We start from the raw sequence: 16767 nt of genomic DNA on the forward strand, positions 1-16767 counted from the left end.
CTTCGATTGATGCCATGCTGCTCCAGAGACAAGAGTGAAACTTAGAATGTTGGTGATGCAGAGTAAGGATATGGAGCTTTGCAACTGGGTTGCATAAAAGAGCAGTAAGAAGAAAGCAAGCAGAATTTTACCACAGACCCATGAAAGATCCTTTTTTCCCTCCCAGTTCAGTCCCTTAGACACTGAGTTATAAAGTATCTACCAACTCTCAGAAAACAAAATAGGCAGCCTAGCAGATAAGGAAAGTCTCCTTTAAAAAGAAAATAAATTACTGCTTGAAAATCGAAGGACCTACTGCCTGGACGTTAAGATTTGTTCTAAGGGATCACATCAAGGATCAATCTTGCAACATTTTCCTTATTTTTGGGCCCAATCCAGTGAATCACTTAAGCACATGAGTAGTGCTCTTGGTTTACATAATTTTTTGTTGACTTAAAAGTCTGCATGTGAGTGCCAGTAAGGGAAAGAGTACTTTGCACTTGCCCGAGTCTAGTTTATGCAGCATATATTTTGGATAGTATTTTGGCGGTAATGATGTGCATCTATACGTCATTTTGTACGTTATTGAATTGCAGGATGTCATCCCTTTCAGAAAACAAGTCCTATTTTTCACAATGGTCATTCCTAATGTAAAGTAATTATATCGTAGTGGTCACAGAACATTACACAGATGATTAAATGATATTTTCATACTGGGAATAATGAGTCCTGAATACAACATGCAAGTGTCTGATATTTTCAGACATATTTTATTGGTTGGGTAAGGCATAACAAAAATGAAAGATGATTCCAGAGATATGCATAGATGTTCCCCAAAGGAAATGGGTTTTGTCAGGGCACCCCAGGGACCAACTTTTCCCTGGGGTCTGGGAGCACTGGGGGCTTCCCAGGGCATCCAAGCAGGCCCTAGCAGCCCAGGCTGGCCCCACCACCCCAGCCAGGAGTGGCCGGGACCACCGTGGCAGCCCCAGTCCTGGGCAGTGGGTACCTCCATGCTTGGCTGGGCTGAAATGGGGTCCTGGGCAAGGGTGCAGGAAGGCCCCAAGGGAAGGCTGCCAAGGGGGGCTGTTAGTGTATGTTACTGAAAATGCATCTGTATTTTCTAGCTTACATGGCAGGTGATAAGCATATCTGACAGGAAAATGCCAACCAGCTCAGTGAGAACTTTGCCCTCTGTATCCCTGAAGTTGATAAGCAAAACACAATAAAGTTATTCTAATAACAAATAATTAGGATGGGTTTATGTCACAGCACTCTCCAAACTATTAAGCTGCAACAAGGTCTTTTACCATCACATACCAACACACTCTTCAGGCCAGTCCCTCTGCTGCCTTCTTCTCATCTCAACTCACCCAAGGCCCACTCTCTCTTCCCTTGCTTCTTCCTCGGCTGCTTCATTGGCTCTCAACCACTTAACAGAACCAGCCACAGCTGCACTTTATCTACATCGACCAACCCACCGCACCTGAAGCCAACCCCTGGCACCTGAAGCCAACCCACAGTTGTGTATTATCAATGCTAATTAACCCAGCTTCATTCCTCTACAGGTTTAAAATGTTTAGCAGATAATTGTAGTATTTAGACGCTGTATCTTTAGTCTTTTCTATATGGAATAAAGCCAGAATCCAAAAGCAGTAAATTTAGATAGTGTGTATATATTTCAAAACTCAGGTGTAATCTTTACCTTCCATACTATCCTGATTTTAATAAACTCAGGGAGAGGAGGGGCAGGTGTGACCCTAAGGTATCAGACAGAATTTACTGTACTGAAATAACATTCAAAATTCAGGAAAAAAAATTCCCATAGAAATAAAATATCAAGAAGTTGCAAAAACTGTTCAGGAGTGATGCTGCTTACAAATGAAGGTCGAGTATGGTCATTTCACTTTAGTTTCTTTAGTTTAGTTTGTTTAGTTTAGAATGAGACAGCTGCTTTACTCGTTCCTCACATCAGTGTAAGACTTCTCTTTCCACTTTTGATTTCTGGTTGTAGGAGATGTTAACAGTGATGTTGGAGTGAGCATAACGTCACTCTCAAAAGACTCAGAAGCAGTTAAACCAAATTTATGCTCCATACTTACAGGTACAAAATAATGCATGCTTGGGCAGAAATCATAGAAATTTGATAAGAAAAGGATTTTGTGGTCTCTTATGTTGAAGAAAGAACAATGTCTGGTTAGGAACAAATCTTACAATAAGAAAAATATGGTGTGGTATTTTCCTGTTACTTATTTAGTTGTTCAAGTAAGGATTAAATGAACAGCATAAGCAGAAATTCTCTATATGTCGACCAGATGCTTGGAAGATATCATAGAGGCTGGTAGTGAAAATGTCTGTTTACGGGCCCAAAAGTGTATCTCGTACATCTTTTGGAGACAACGCAATTCTAAATACTTTATTTTTCCTGTCTGGTTTGTTCCTAGCCAAACTGTCCTCAGATAAACCATGTGGTGTCCATGTGAAAAGCATCCATCTCATAGGAGTTGGACAGAGTTCAATAAATTGATTTGACAACCATATGGTCCTCTTCATCCACATGAACCTTTACAATATCTGACTTCCTTCCAGCCTTAGGAGTAGAGTGAGGGAAGAAGGGAACTGTTCTTAAAACTTGTTGATGTTATTTCTAAGTGTGCTAGACAAGAATGTTGTCAAAAAACTGCAAGAAATTCTGTAGATTCATGAACTACTGCCATTTCCTCAGTTGTTCTGAATGCATTTCTGCACAGAGAGCATTTGTCATTGCACCAGTATAAACTTGAAGCAGACTGTTGTTCACAAAATTATATCCATTACATACTATGTGGTGATCATTTTCACTTATATAGCGTTTCTAAACACAAGAGTTGCTATGTGTGCAGTAGAACTAAAGAAGCTTGTTTTCCTGTGGCTGAGCATCTTGTTCCCTTCCAACACTGATCTCCCTCCAACCCTGAATTACATCCCTCATGTGCTAAAGTGCCTGGTTTGTGTTAAATATGCTGGACTAGTCAGAAGCTTAATTAGCTAATAGCAAGCAGGAAGTAATAACTAAATTGTACTTGTCTTTCCAACAGTGGCCACTTCTTCGGCTTTTCTTCCTTCTCTTGCTAACAGTCTTCCTAAAATTTGTAGGAATTAATGTCTCTTTGGGAAGCCCTTATCCCTTGTTCAAAGTTTATTGAAATTGGCTGAAAGGCTCAAGGGGGAACTGATAGGCAGAGGGACAGCTCGACAACAGGATCATGTGAAACCAGTATCATTAAGAAACCATGAAAAGTTTTAAAACAGTGTAGTCTGATAGGAGAAAGGCGACCACTGCAGTTCTGGAATCAAAAAAAAAAGAGGTGAATCAGAGAGAAAGAAACAATAGAGAAATATTATTTAGGAGTAAACCACAAAATTTGAAACAAGCATGCTAACATGATTTGAACAAAAGCATAGATCCAGTTCAGATCTTGTGTCAGTAGTTTTATATGAGCTTGTCAGAAAGGCTTAAATTAAAAAATAAGTACAGTAAGGAAGGTGGTTGTTTTGTAAAGCCAATTTTCTTTTTCCTTCTTGGGATTGAAGAAATTTTTTTCAGTCTAAAGAGGGATTTAACAGTACAGCATGAAGAGTAGTAGGATTTTGGAACGTTTAGTTACATGTTTGTCACTTCATTCTTTTCTTTTTGCCAGAAGTTTTTCTTGGCTATCTGTATTTTTGTTACCGTTACCTGCAAAAATAACTCCATTGTCAAAAACTTCTCTAAAAAATCATTATTCCTCTTTTCACAAGGCAGTATAGTAAGCAAATGTCAGTTTGCATTGCTGACTTGTAAGGACTGAGTTTTGACTGTAATTATATTGCTATTCCACTATCTCACTGTGACAGGTCACTTCAGAACATAATGCAGAATAACTTCATGCCAATTTGAATTTTATTGTAGCACTATAGCCTTTCTGAGAGATTACATACATTAAAAATATGTTTGATAAACACAAAGTCAGTCATACCAGGACTTCTGTAGTAGTACTGTTATTTTAGCTGGGAGGTTAGTAGTAGTAATAATGTTTGAGCAATAGCACGGTCTTTGTAGCTAGAATAGTATAAGGCAATAAGCAAGCCAGAACTTGTAAGGAGAGGTAGTATCTTTTATTAGATCTGAAAACATGGTTGTATGCATCAAAGCTTTTCTGTTTTTACTAGACATATCAGTTGGTCTATTGAAACAATATATAAGTAGATCCTTTATCATCCAGAGGCAATCTGCTTTTTCTCAGCACACATTCTTTTTTGTTTATTTTTATCCCATTATTTTGGAAAGGTAAATATAATTTAGGATCTAGATATATGAAAATGACATCAAGGGACAAAAGCTGAAGTTTATGCCATAAACAAAAGTTTATTTCTGTGTGTTGCCTTTTTTTGAATATTAAGCAAAACACACTTTAAAAGTCCAATTGACCTGTTACTACTTCCACATTTTCATTGCTCTCAGTTACGAATTGAGACCAAATGGACAAATCTCATACCAACAAGTTACTTTTTGAAATTTTGACTACTAGAATTCTGTAGATGTTCTACTTTTAAACTTATTACCAGTTATTTCCTAAGTTAAAATGAGAGTCAAATTTCAGATCATAATGTCCCTTTAATTATTTGCCTTTCCTTGTGTTTGTACTTTTACATGTACATGTAGTAATATATGTTTAGGCATACTTCTATATTTTTAAATCTTTAACAGAAAATCTTAAAATCTTTTAACAGAAAATGCAAAATGAAACAAAAATGAACAAAATTATATATTTTAACTTCTCAGAGACAAAGAAGTTACTCATTTATTTTCTGAAATGACAGAAAAAATCTTAAATCATCCATGTGTTTTTTCCTTGAATAAGATTTTTAGTAGATGAACCAAAACGCCAGCAGTTCTTAAGGGTTTTAATTAGTGACTATACATCATTACAAAAGACTAATTCCTTACTCTTCTCAGATGGAGAGTCCAACCAAACACCATGGATTAATGCCATTAGTAGTATTCATTTCACTGAGTAATAGTAGACTTTGAAGTTTTCCTTTAACCTTAATTCAAGAAATGTTACAAGTATCAAAAACATATGGCTGAAAGACTGCGGCCAGTTGCAGTTTAGCACAGATCTAGCCCCTGCTTAGTGGGCTAAATCCATCATAAGTATGTCTCTATTTCAAAGCAGAATGAGGCTCCTAGCATGTTAAACAATAGTTGTTTCAGCTGGGTACATCTCACCGGGTTGTAACCACCTACAAATGGGGCAGCTTGTTGGATGTGGCTGCCTCGCATCCCTGGGCAGTCCATGAGGAAGGGCAGGCGCTCCCTGAGCATAGCTCTCCCCACTCCACCATTGCCCTTCAGAGCTGTTTTCCTTCCTCCCGTTGCCGTGGAGGAAGCGTGCATGGCTACGTTACTTTCAGCCTGCCAATGTTAGGTGATATGAAATTTGGGTTCTCAACAACGGGAGTGTCTGCCCAGAAGCAAGTTTTGCAGCTGCAAGCAAGCTGACTAAGGAGCTCTCTAACAAGCAAGCACCTGTGGTCAGGGCCAGGAAGAACCTTGTATTGGGTTTGCATGGCAAGGTTTTGGTAGCAGGGGGGCTACAGCTGCTGGAAGCTTCCCCTAAGCCTAGTGGAGCCAGTGCCAGCTGGCTCCAAGACAGACCCACCGCTGGCCAAGGCTGAGCCCGTCAGCGACAGCAGTAGCACCTCTGGGATAACATATTTAAGAAGGGGGAAAAGAAACCAGCATTTGCAACCAGAGGGAGGAGTGAATATGTGAGAGCAACAGCTCTACAGACACCCAGGTCAGTGAAGGAGAAGCAGGAGGTGCTCCAGGAGCCAGAGCAGAGGTTCCCCTGCAGCCCGTGGTGAAGCCCATGGTGAGGCAGGCTGTCCCCCTGCAGCCCGTGGAGGTTAGCGGTGGAGCAGATACCCACCTGCAGCCCGTGGAGGATCCCATGCTGGAGCAGGCGGATGCCCAAAGGAGGCTGTGACCTTGGGGGAAACCTGCACTGGAGCAGGCTCCTGGCAGGACTTATGGCCCTGGGGCCCCATAGAGAGAGGAGCCCGTGTTGGAGCAGGTTTGCTGGCAGGACTTGTGGCCCCCTGGGTGACCCAGGCTGGAGCAGTCTGTCCTGAAGGACTGCACCCTGCAGGAGGGACCCACACTGCAGCAGTCAGTGTAAAACTGCAGCCCATGGGAAGGACTCACATTGGAGAATTTCATGGAGACCTGGCTCCCGCAGGAGGGACCCCACGGTGGAGCAGGGGAAGAGTGAGAGGAGTCCTCCCCCTGCGGAGGAAGGAGCAGCAGGGACAGCGTGTGATGGACTGACCGCAGCCCCCATTCCCCATGGCCCTGCGCTGCCCGTGGGGAGGAGGCAGAGAAATCAGGAGTGAAGTTGAGCCTGGGACGAAGGGAGGGGTGGGAGGAAGGTGCTTTAAGTTTTGTTTTTGTTTCTCATTACCCTACTCTGATTTGATTGGTAATATATTAAACTAATTTCTCCAAGTTGAGACAGTTTTGCCAGTGATGGTAATTACTGAGTGATCTCCCTGTCCTTACCTCGACCCATGAGCCTTTTGCTATATTTTCTCTCCCCTGTCCAGCTGAGGAGGGGAGTGATACAGTGGCTTCGGTGGGCACCTGGCCTCCAGCCAGCATCAACCCACCACAGTTTCCCTTAGTCAGCACTCAGACAGCAAGTAGATTACAAACTGCCTGGGCCAGAGGAAGAGAAATGTGCTGCTCAAAGCATCTGAAGTGTTCAGAGAGCAGATATAATGTGTAATTCATGTAGTGGGGTTGATGACAACCACTTATCTGTTTTACCAGACATATATGAGGTGCCACAGCAGCTAATGAGAGAGAAAGATAGGGTGAGAAAGGAGATGTGATAATGGGAGTCTGAGCAGAAACAATTCTTTCCAGAGAACAGTTTCTTTAACTTCTCCTGAACAATGGGGTACACTGTCCAAATATTACCTACATAGTGCTTCAGAACACTTGCTCTAATAGCAAACAGCTGTTTGTTTCAACCATGTTTATGCCCTTTGCTTAGTGTTCGTGGACGTCTGTATGATTTGAGTTTTGGTCAGATGTTCAGGAAACGGCTGATCTTCTAAGTGAGTATGTGTCCTGCACATGAAGATACTCACTATTTAACTTCAGTCAAACATTATTCCTTGTTTCCCTCCTTGAAAGGCTTAATTCATTGTATCAGGGAGCTGAAATTACAAGATGACCAATGTTTCATGTGTAGATTGAAAATTTTGGGTCCAAATTGTTCTTGAGAGTCACAAATGAATTTGTTCTTCAAAGGATTGTTTTAAAGTTGTAAACTGGGCTCAGGGAATGTGGGGCTCATGATGCTGCGCACATTTTTCAGGTGTAACATCTTGAAGTTGCCTTAAGGGTGCTGAATTTAGATGCAATGGTACTTGCAAGAACCAATATGTGACAGACCAGCTCAGTCACGTACATGTGAAGAATTCATCAAGATTATATTTGGGGTTTTTTCAATTTCTACATGTGGCTGATTCTTTTTTGTTCACTTACTTTTAATGATGAGCAAAGGTCATCCTTGAAAGACATAGAGATGCCCTCAATGGCAATATTTAGTGTCAAGTATTTTAAGTCATATTAGCACTTCTGACTACCTGGGATAAGTACCTGATTAATTCAAAACCATCTAGAAAAGGGTTTTCTCAAACTCTGTTTCTTCATTTTCTGGAAGGAATATTGTTTGCTAACTCTATAATCTCCTAGTTAAAGACCAAAAAGCTCAGAAATTGAAGATTACTATTGTAACACTACTGAATTTAACTTAGAGCACATTTACAGCCTTCACGCTGTCTTCATATTATACAGATGAACAGCAACAGAAGCAAAGAAACAACAGGAAATGTATTGTTGCCTTTCTAATTTTTCTTTCATCTGTTCATGAAAGACCATCTTAATTTCTTATTGATAATGTTAACTGTCATATTGGCTGGATACAAAAAATATAAAGGAAGAATAAGTTGCCTATTTTCAATTAATGTTGCTTGGGTTCTCTCATCCCACATTCCAATTTGGTACACCAGAACACAACATGCTGAATGTTGAACATGCTAGAAAGCTCTCTTACTCTTGCTAAATCCCTCATTTCTTTATTTGATTAAAGAAAAACACAAGCTAAGAGTTTTAGTTTTTATAAAAGCTTAAGTTTAATAAACATTACAATTACCTATCGATCTGTTTACCACAAAGCTGTAGTACACCAGCACATTTTCCTTTGTAGTGGCACATATCTCTTAAGGGAGTTTCTCCCACTAAAATCTACTGTAGAGCAAACAGGCAAAAAGTTACTTAGACTTGAGCACGTTACTATGAATGTAAAGATTTAGAACCAACTGTCTTGAAAACTAGGGAAAAGAAGTATTATTTCTGCCTAAGTAAGCACTACATATTCACTTAGGAAACTACTGCATATCAACAAGGAAATATCATTTAAAACAAATAGAAAAGTCTATGATCAGCCTTGCAGCTTGATCGGCTCACCCAAGATGTGGAAAATTTCAAAAAACAGTAAGCAAATCCTCCTTCCAGACTCTTACCATACTAATTAGCTTTGACTTGCTATTCCTTCCGGGTATACAGAGAACTTTCTCTGACTTCATAGATATCCCTAGCACTGCAAGATGAAATAATCTATAAATTCTGTTATTTTGTACAGTAAAAATGCATGATGCATTTAACATAAGTATTTATTATGATTTTATTTATGTTATTATTTATTAAATACATATATGTATTTAACATATTTAACATAAGCAAATTATAGTTTAAAGATCTATCCCATGGCAATCAAAATATGTGTTATTAGTGTCAATTTTATTAGAAGTATTAAATAAATATATAAACATGTATAATGCAATGGTACAACTACACATCTGTTCACACAGGAGTAAATGTGAAGAGAAAATACATAGTCTTAAGTCCTTCCCTGTCATACATGTGTATGTAGTGTATTGTTAACAGATTACATACTGTGTGTGCTTAATTATAAACTAAGAAATAATTATACAGTGTGGCTTTTCTAGCACCTTAACAGGGCATAGATATATTGATTATGGAATATCAGATAAGGATGGTAGAATATTTTGCTGCAGCTATGGGGCTTGCAGGAAGAGGAAATATTTTTTTAACATGACAACTGTTACAGTTGAAGAATTCAGAGCTTTCAGACATACAAACCCATTCTTCAAGCTGAAATAAAAGCATCAGATTTCAAAGATCTGGGGGTTTGACTGGATGATCTTCAAAGGTCCCTTCCATCCCAAACCATTCCATGATTCCATGAGTATGTAAGATAAATATGAATGATAACTCAGAGTTTAGCTGGTCGTACACCAACTAGATTATCACTTAAAAATAAAGGTGACTGGTACCTGTGAAGTATGTGGCATACTGTAGGAGAGGAGAAAATGCATGAGAGATGGAGAAATTTCAGGTTTGCTACCTCCTGGGGTAAAAAAAGAGACACTCATGCTATATAACCTGTAGAGCACAGAGAGGTTAACAGTGGAGAAGAGAGTTTATATAGTCAGACATTTATCTTTGTCAAGTCTCTGGCTTCTGAGATTGTGCACAGTTATAAATGAGCTCACAGTTCCCAGGCTCTTCTTCAGGAGGTTTCTCCTGAGGGTCAGAACTGAAGGATTTGGATAAAATGGCCCTTTTGCGAGAAACAGTCACCCACTAGCAAGTAGATGTTTCTTCCTCAATAGGTGTTTTGTGTGAATTTTTACTGGGGCACAATGGTTATTTACTTTCCTTTCCTTGCTATCATGCACTGGATGAACTGTATTACATTCCTGGACACTCAGGGATAGGATCCAGGATTATTCTGCTGTAGCTGGTATTTCCTCTGCAGTTGTGATGGACAGGAGTTGCTGAGATTTACATTGTTTGATTAGATGCAGTCTAGACATGATTGGTATACTTTAGACCATACGGAGAATGGTATGGAGGCTAGGATGGACAGCTCTGTCCATCTTCCCACATAAAATCTTCTCCTGTATGGAATGTAAGGATTAATGATTTTCTGCATAGATTACAAGGCGAGAATGGCATGCAACAGTCAGAAGTGTATCACCAAAGGGAACTCCCCACACAGTGCTTCAGTGCCTCTTCAAGATAATGCTTATTACTTTAAAGAGCTATTTCCACATAAAGATGAAAGAAAAACATAGGATTTGCTTAAAAACCCCTAAATTCCACCAGCTGCACTTCCACTGTATTTTTGCCATGATAAAACACAGTGATGAGAAACAATATCTAACATGAAAAAAGTACACATTTCTAATAAGAAATGAGATAATGCAGGAGAAAAAGTTATAATAAATGACAAATGCAAAGGGTAAATATTGCTAATGCAACCAGCAAGAAGCTGGTTTCTTTGTCCTGGAGAATTCACCCCAAAACCATAAAATGAAATGTGTCAGCTTTTGCCTTTTTATTAATGTAAGCCTTAATGTGATGAACTTGCAGATGACAAAATTACCTCACTTAAAATATAAAAGATCAAAAATGTAGGGTACTAGGAAGGACCTGAATAACAAACAAGCAAACAAAAAAGAAGTAATTTGTTGTAAAACTTCCTTGACTCTCACTAACACAGGAAAAGCTAGAAGAAAGAAAAGAATGAGTTATTAAGATTTTCATTAAGGTGTTATTTTATTTTGTGAGAAGGGGCACTTCAAGACAGTTGGGGGGCCCTGTATTTTTCTTGTTTAGGACATCAGGGTCACAAAGTTGATTTCCTCCTTTTTTGGCTTAATTTTATTTGACTTTTTTAAGGAACTCAGGTACACGCAATTGCTTTGTTAGTCCTCAGCTCCCTCAGATGTGTTTGAAACCCATGGCCCAAAGAGGCCAGGAAGATATCTTGTTCCTGCAGATATCATGAATGATTAGGTAGAAGGAAGTGACCAGCTCAGCATCCTGCTGGGAGAGGGGAGCAGGTTGTCACACCTGGCCCAGATGGTTGCTGATGATGGCTAGCACCCAGGCCTGCTGCAGGCTTCCTCTTGCTCAGCCAGCAGCCAGGGAGAGTGGCAGATTTTTTAGGGTGAAGCAGTGGGCTGGTGGTGGTGGGGAGAGGTGAGTGTGTGATGGTGAGGACCACGGGCTACATTTGCATTATCCAGCTGTGCAGCTCCACAGATGCTCCTGGGCTCTGCTCCCACAGCTGCCCTGTGTGGCACGTATCTTAGTCCACTCTGGAGCTCTCTTTCTGGGGTGAACAACTAGCTTCCTGCAGCAGAAAACCTCTGTAGGGCTTGGGGGCAGTTTGTTTCAGCAGCTGTGCACTCTGGCAGGAGGAGTGAGAGCCTACCAGGCTGAGCTCCTGCAGTCCCATGTAACCATCCAACACTATCCAAGCAGACCTTACTCAGGGTGCACAGTGTGTACTTTTGATGTAATTTTACAAAAGCATTGCTCTGGGTGTTCATGGCAACCCTCTTATTATCTGAGTGCTATGTGGTGGGGAGATGGCCATGCTGGAGAGGACTGTCCTTCAGGGCAGGCAGGTGGCACCAGGCAGGCATCCCTGGGGGTCCCTTTAGGAGACCAAAGGACTACCTGCCTGAGGTTATCTCAGTGAAGTAGAGGATCTAAAGATGAAGACCACAAACACCCAGGAAATCAAAATACATAAATTCCCCCAGTTATTGTACAAATTGCATGCTAAAACATGAAGACAACTGCTGATTGCCTCTTCGTGCTGGGGTAGGGCTAGCAGTCTCCAGTTATCCTGGTTTGACAGTGGATGTATATTAGAAAAATCTAAGTTGTCTTAACTGATGGGATCTGGCTTGGAAAGGAGAATTGTATTACGGTATGAAAATATAAATGTTTAGGGTTTTATGCCATGTTAGGAGTGCCTTCCAGCTCAAACAATAATTTAAATGATCCTCAACAAATATACAAAAAACAGATCATGAAAATAAGAATCAAACAATAATTAAAATTGTAAAAATCACACACTGGATTCATTAATTGCCTCTAGGATGGCTGTTACATACATGCAGCTCTTTCTCATCCTTAACTTAAAAGCTAGTTTAAAGTGTAACATTGGGAAAAGCAGCAAAATAAATAAAAATATTAGAAAATAAAGGGTTCGCTTCTTTTTTCTCTGTTAACAAGGAGGACACTGTATCAAGAGCATTGACTAAGACTTAAAAAATCTTTTTTTTAAGTTTCTGAGAGTCTAACTTCTAAGATCATTCACTCCCCAAAGCCTGTGGGAAGATTATTCAGCCATGAGTAGACTGTCACTGGTACAGCCATATTTCCATATCTTATCTGTGAAAAGCCAGCTCAACTAATGAGCATTTGCAGAAGCTGGAATGTGGTACAGAGATGCCAGAGTGAATCTTGGGTCTGCAACAGTACTGCCACCAGGTTTTCCTGTCCATGGTGTCTCTCAGGCTGAGATTGTCCTGGATAATGGAGAGCTGATGACATAAAGAATATGTCATGTGGATGATGTTGGTGATATTTCTCCTCTTTTTCATATAACCTACACCCCTTATTATTAGATGACAAGTGGTGAATGATTCCTAAACTGTTGTTAATCTAATGTGATTTAAAGGAATGATAAATATAGTGCGATTGTGTTGCTTTACAGGCTGTCATTATGGTAGTGAACTTTCTCCAGTACAGATAAATTAGGGTGGAAAATTTCAGCCTTATATTTCTTACATCCCAATTCTTAGAATTGACTTCTTTTTAAACAAAAAAATTAAGATGTGTGATTCTATAGACACATTTTATTTAGCAGTTCTACTGAATCATTGCAGTAAATACTGATTTAGGCAACAAAGTCTCCTGAGATAAAATTAGGCACTGAGAAACACTGGCTAAAAACCAAAATCAGATGTATTTAAAAGCTTAATAGTGCTTGTGTTAAGGATTTAGAATGGTTGTTTTCTGCCCCTTTACTGATATATTTTTTATTCTGTGCGGAGGCTGGTTGTTTTGGAAATCTTTGTAGGAAGCTTAGCACTGCAACGATGACTGAGGTAGGTTACTGGCTCTTCAGGAGTTCTTTGCAACTCCTCTGATCTGTCATAGCCTGCAGATGTGACTTCTTGGGTAGAGTTTTGAGGATAAAGGTTTGGGTTCCGCATTAGGACCACGCTGCCCGTCACATTTACCAGCCACGTCCAGAACACACCTGAGAACATCCTGTACACAAGAACAGGGAAAGACTTTTATAAACTTTACAGGGGTTACTAAAAGGGTTGCTTCTCATCCACTGACACATAAAATGAGTGAATATTTTACATTTTCATAAGTGAGCACTTAAATACATTATTTGGCTTTGTTGAATAATTTTATTAGTGATGTTTTATATTCTTTCTTATGAACAATATAAATATGATTGGTTTTGCTTATACAAAAAGACTAACAGTCCTTAACATATGTTAGAAATAGGGTGACAAGTTAGGATAAGAACCAACAATTCTCAGGTTTTGTATGTAGTGAAATAACTCCTACAAGTGTCTTTGCTTTTAGCCTACTTTTTTTCTGCTTACAAAGAGCTATACTTGTCAAGAATTCTAGGTACCTACTCTTCAAGTGGAAAGAATAGCTGGCCTCCAGTCTTCCACAGGGAGAGCTGAGAATTAAAAAGATCTTTTAGAGAACCTAAGAATGGTTTTAGCTCCTTCAGCAGCTGAATGAGGATATATAATAAAAGTGCGAACGCACGTGCTACAACTCTCAGTGAAAAGCTGTCATGATACCACGGTATTTGCAATCAAAAAAATCAGCTTTTGCAGGCAGCCTCCTGCACTTTATAAATGCTTTTTATGTACAAACAATTTCTGGCATAGCTCTTGATAATTCTTGACAAATACTTTAAAATTATAATCTCCCATTACGAATGTGAATTAAATGTGTGTGCCAGAAGCTTTCTTTTCAGTACATCACATACAGCAGACTGGGCAGAGGCTGTCTCAAATGAGCTACAGAATTGTTAGCGATGAACATTACATGCCTTAGGCAGGTTTGCACCTGGCTGCCTTGACTCTATCAACTTCCTTGCGTGCTCGGGTATTGTTGGTGATGGGGACCTTTATAAAAGAACACGGTAACGACTACTGCCAGTGCTGAATTTTAAGCACAAACAGTAACATCTTCTGAGCTTTTTTATTGCCCAGAAGAAATAATTGCTACTTGGGAGACAGAGGTTTGCCCTTATAAGGCAGTGTCAACCACTGGATATAAGTCATAGAGCTGTAAATCAAACTTCCCTACCCAGAGTGCTGTGAAAGCCAGTACACCACTGCCACTCATCTTTCCAAGGAGAGCTCATTGCCCAAATCTCCCTGCACTTTCTCCCCCTCCTCCAGTCCTGTGGACTTGTTTTTGCACTTGCCCTTTTCTCCTCTGACCTTCAAGGACACAGTTATATCTCCCGTGCCATTCATCATGACTTTATTTCCCTTTCTCCCCTCTGCCCCATCCCTTGCACCCTTCTGCCTCCACTACATGTGGTTCACTTAGGGGATGCCTTTTCTCTCTTTGGTTTCCCTTTCTTCACTTCAACTGCCCTGGATCTTTAGTTTTTCATGTCCTTCTGGCCTCCCTTGCTGAGGGAGGAACTTTACGGAAAAAGTCTGCCTGTTTGAAAGGACATAGCTGTTCTGACTCCTGCCTTACAGCATGCTTTAAGAATGTTATACTCTTAGGAATGAGGCATTTAAAATATACTATATTTAAAATATACAAAATATTGTCTATAGTCAGGAGCACATCTAACCCCATTACGCACTCATACCTTGTCCTCTGCCCTGACAGCTTGAACTGGGCAGAACTTCCATTTATCCACATTGCATCATCCCATATGTTCCCTGCCTGGCCTAGCTGCAATCTCTCCCTGGGCATGTACACATGCAGCTAGAAGTTGTGTGAACATAACCCAGTTTCCTGCTGTCCACCCCAGGGAGAAGAGAGACAAAGCTGTGACCAGAGTGACTGCACAGAGGATCCAGTGAGTTCCCAGCCTCACACCTTCCCACTCCTCCCCTGTTCCAGGGACTCTCCAGCTGTCTCTGTGTTTACTTCTTCCTTCCCTGTGGCATCTTCTTGTGGTCTCTGTTCCTCTTTTGCATGTCAGAGAGCATGGTATCTGCATTCCTCTCATTTTCTCTTCTGTTGCACTGAGCGTAAGTCCCTTCACGGCTCCTCTCCTGCTGAAGCAATGAAAGATGGTGCCTTCATTGCTTCCCCTTGTTCACGCCATCCTTAACAGCAACAATAAAATCCTTTCCATCCCAGCCTTGTTACTCTGCAGTTTTCAGCTTATTTTTAGTAGGCCTGTGTTTGTCATTTGTTAAATTGGCTGTGCAAAAACTGTAGGTGTAAATTTAGTAAAAAGACATCTGGAAACATTACTGCGCTTAGCACCATGACTTTTAAAACGTAAAGCAAAGTTGGCTGTCCATATCACAGGTTTTGGGTGGTACCTAGCAAGGCTTTCATTTTAACGTTGGGTTCCTCGATCCTTTTCCAGGTGAGACACTAAAGACAAATACCCCTGAAGTTTCTGAAAGGAGAAGAAGAGGCATCTCAGGCTAGTGTGCAGTTCCACCGTAATACTCAAACAGGATTTTTCAGAGACAGATGAAAGCAAGACAGATTGGTGAGGTGAAGGGTGAGTCAGTTGCAGGGGAAAAAACCCACAAAGTTTGCCCTCCTGGTTAGCTTTATGGACTGGCTGACATTCCTGCTGCATGACAAATGTGTGGGCATCATCTTCACAAGCTGGGAGGAGAAACAGCAAGAATGTGGGAGAAATTAGATGAAACCAAGAGCAAGATGGAAGGATTTAGGAAATAAACCCCTCCTTTATGGAAGGGTCTGAGCTACTGATAGATATCCATAAGGGAAGTGGTGGTGATACTTACCAAAGATACCAAGGATACTTACTACACTACGTGGGAAACATGTCAGATGTGCTGAGACGAGGCAGGACAGCAAGACACAGGATGCAAGCCCCATAAAAACAGTTGCCTAAGACATTGCTTGTCTATAAAGGCTTACGTGACCTTTTACAATCCTTCAACAGTAGACACTGCTGAATCCTCATTGATCAAGTCTCCATCTTTCTATCTTTTCTGGGCTATCTGTGATGCCTTGGTGTTAGAGAAGGAATACAGCCCAGTTTATGACTTCCACCTTGCAGTATTGCTGCTCAACATGTTTAATCTGCTACCAGTGTGACAGTCCCACCAATAGCCAGAGGTGCCAGAAATGGCACAATAATGGTGAACTGTGGTGGTGTGGCAAAAGATCGGGTCGCTGGAGTCTTTCGTCCATGCGCTCTAAAGAATCTCTGCATGGTTTCCTGACCAGCTACCTGCGTGTGCTTGACAGAGCACAAGTGAATCATGGGGAACAGTCACCAGAGTTAAAGACAAAGTATCCCAGCTCCCAAGAAGTGGAGGCTAAGGAGGAGTGTACAGCAGACGGAGTTGAGCTAAGAAGGTTCAGCTGCATTTGAGTCTATTCTACTTTCACAGTATACAATAGATAAGTGGGAAAGCAGGTTACAGTGGATATGTAGTCATCATTAAAGCAAGGCTTGCAAGTTCAGCTTGTGTTCATCTTTAAACAAGGGAGGGCAGCAGTGTTTTTGATAGCTGGGGTCAACTGTCTCACACATCTCTGCTCACCCCTCCTCCCACTCCTGTGTCCTAAGAAAGACACAGCTG

The sequence above is a fragment of the Falco cherrug genome, chromosome 2 (assembly GCF_023634085.1).
Source record: "Falco cherrug isolate bFalChe1 chromosome 2, bFalChe1.pri, whole genome shotgun sequence".
Classification (NCBI taxonomy): domain Eukaryota; kingdom Metazoa; phylum Chordata; class Aves; order Falconiformes; family Falconidae; genus Falco; species Falco cherrug.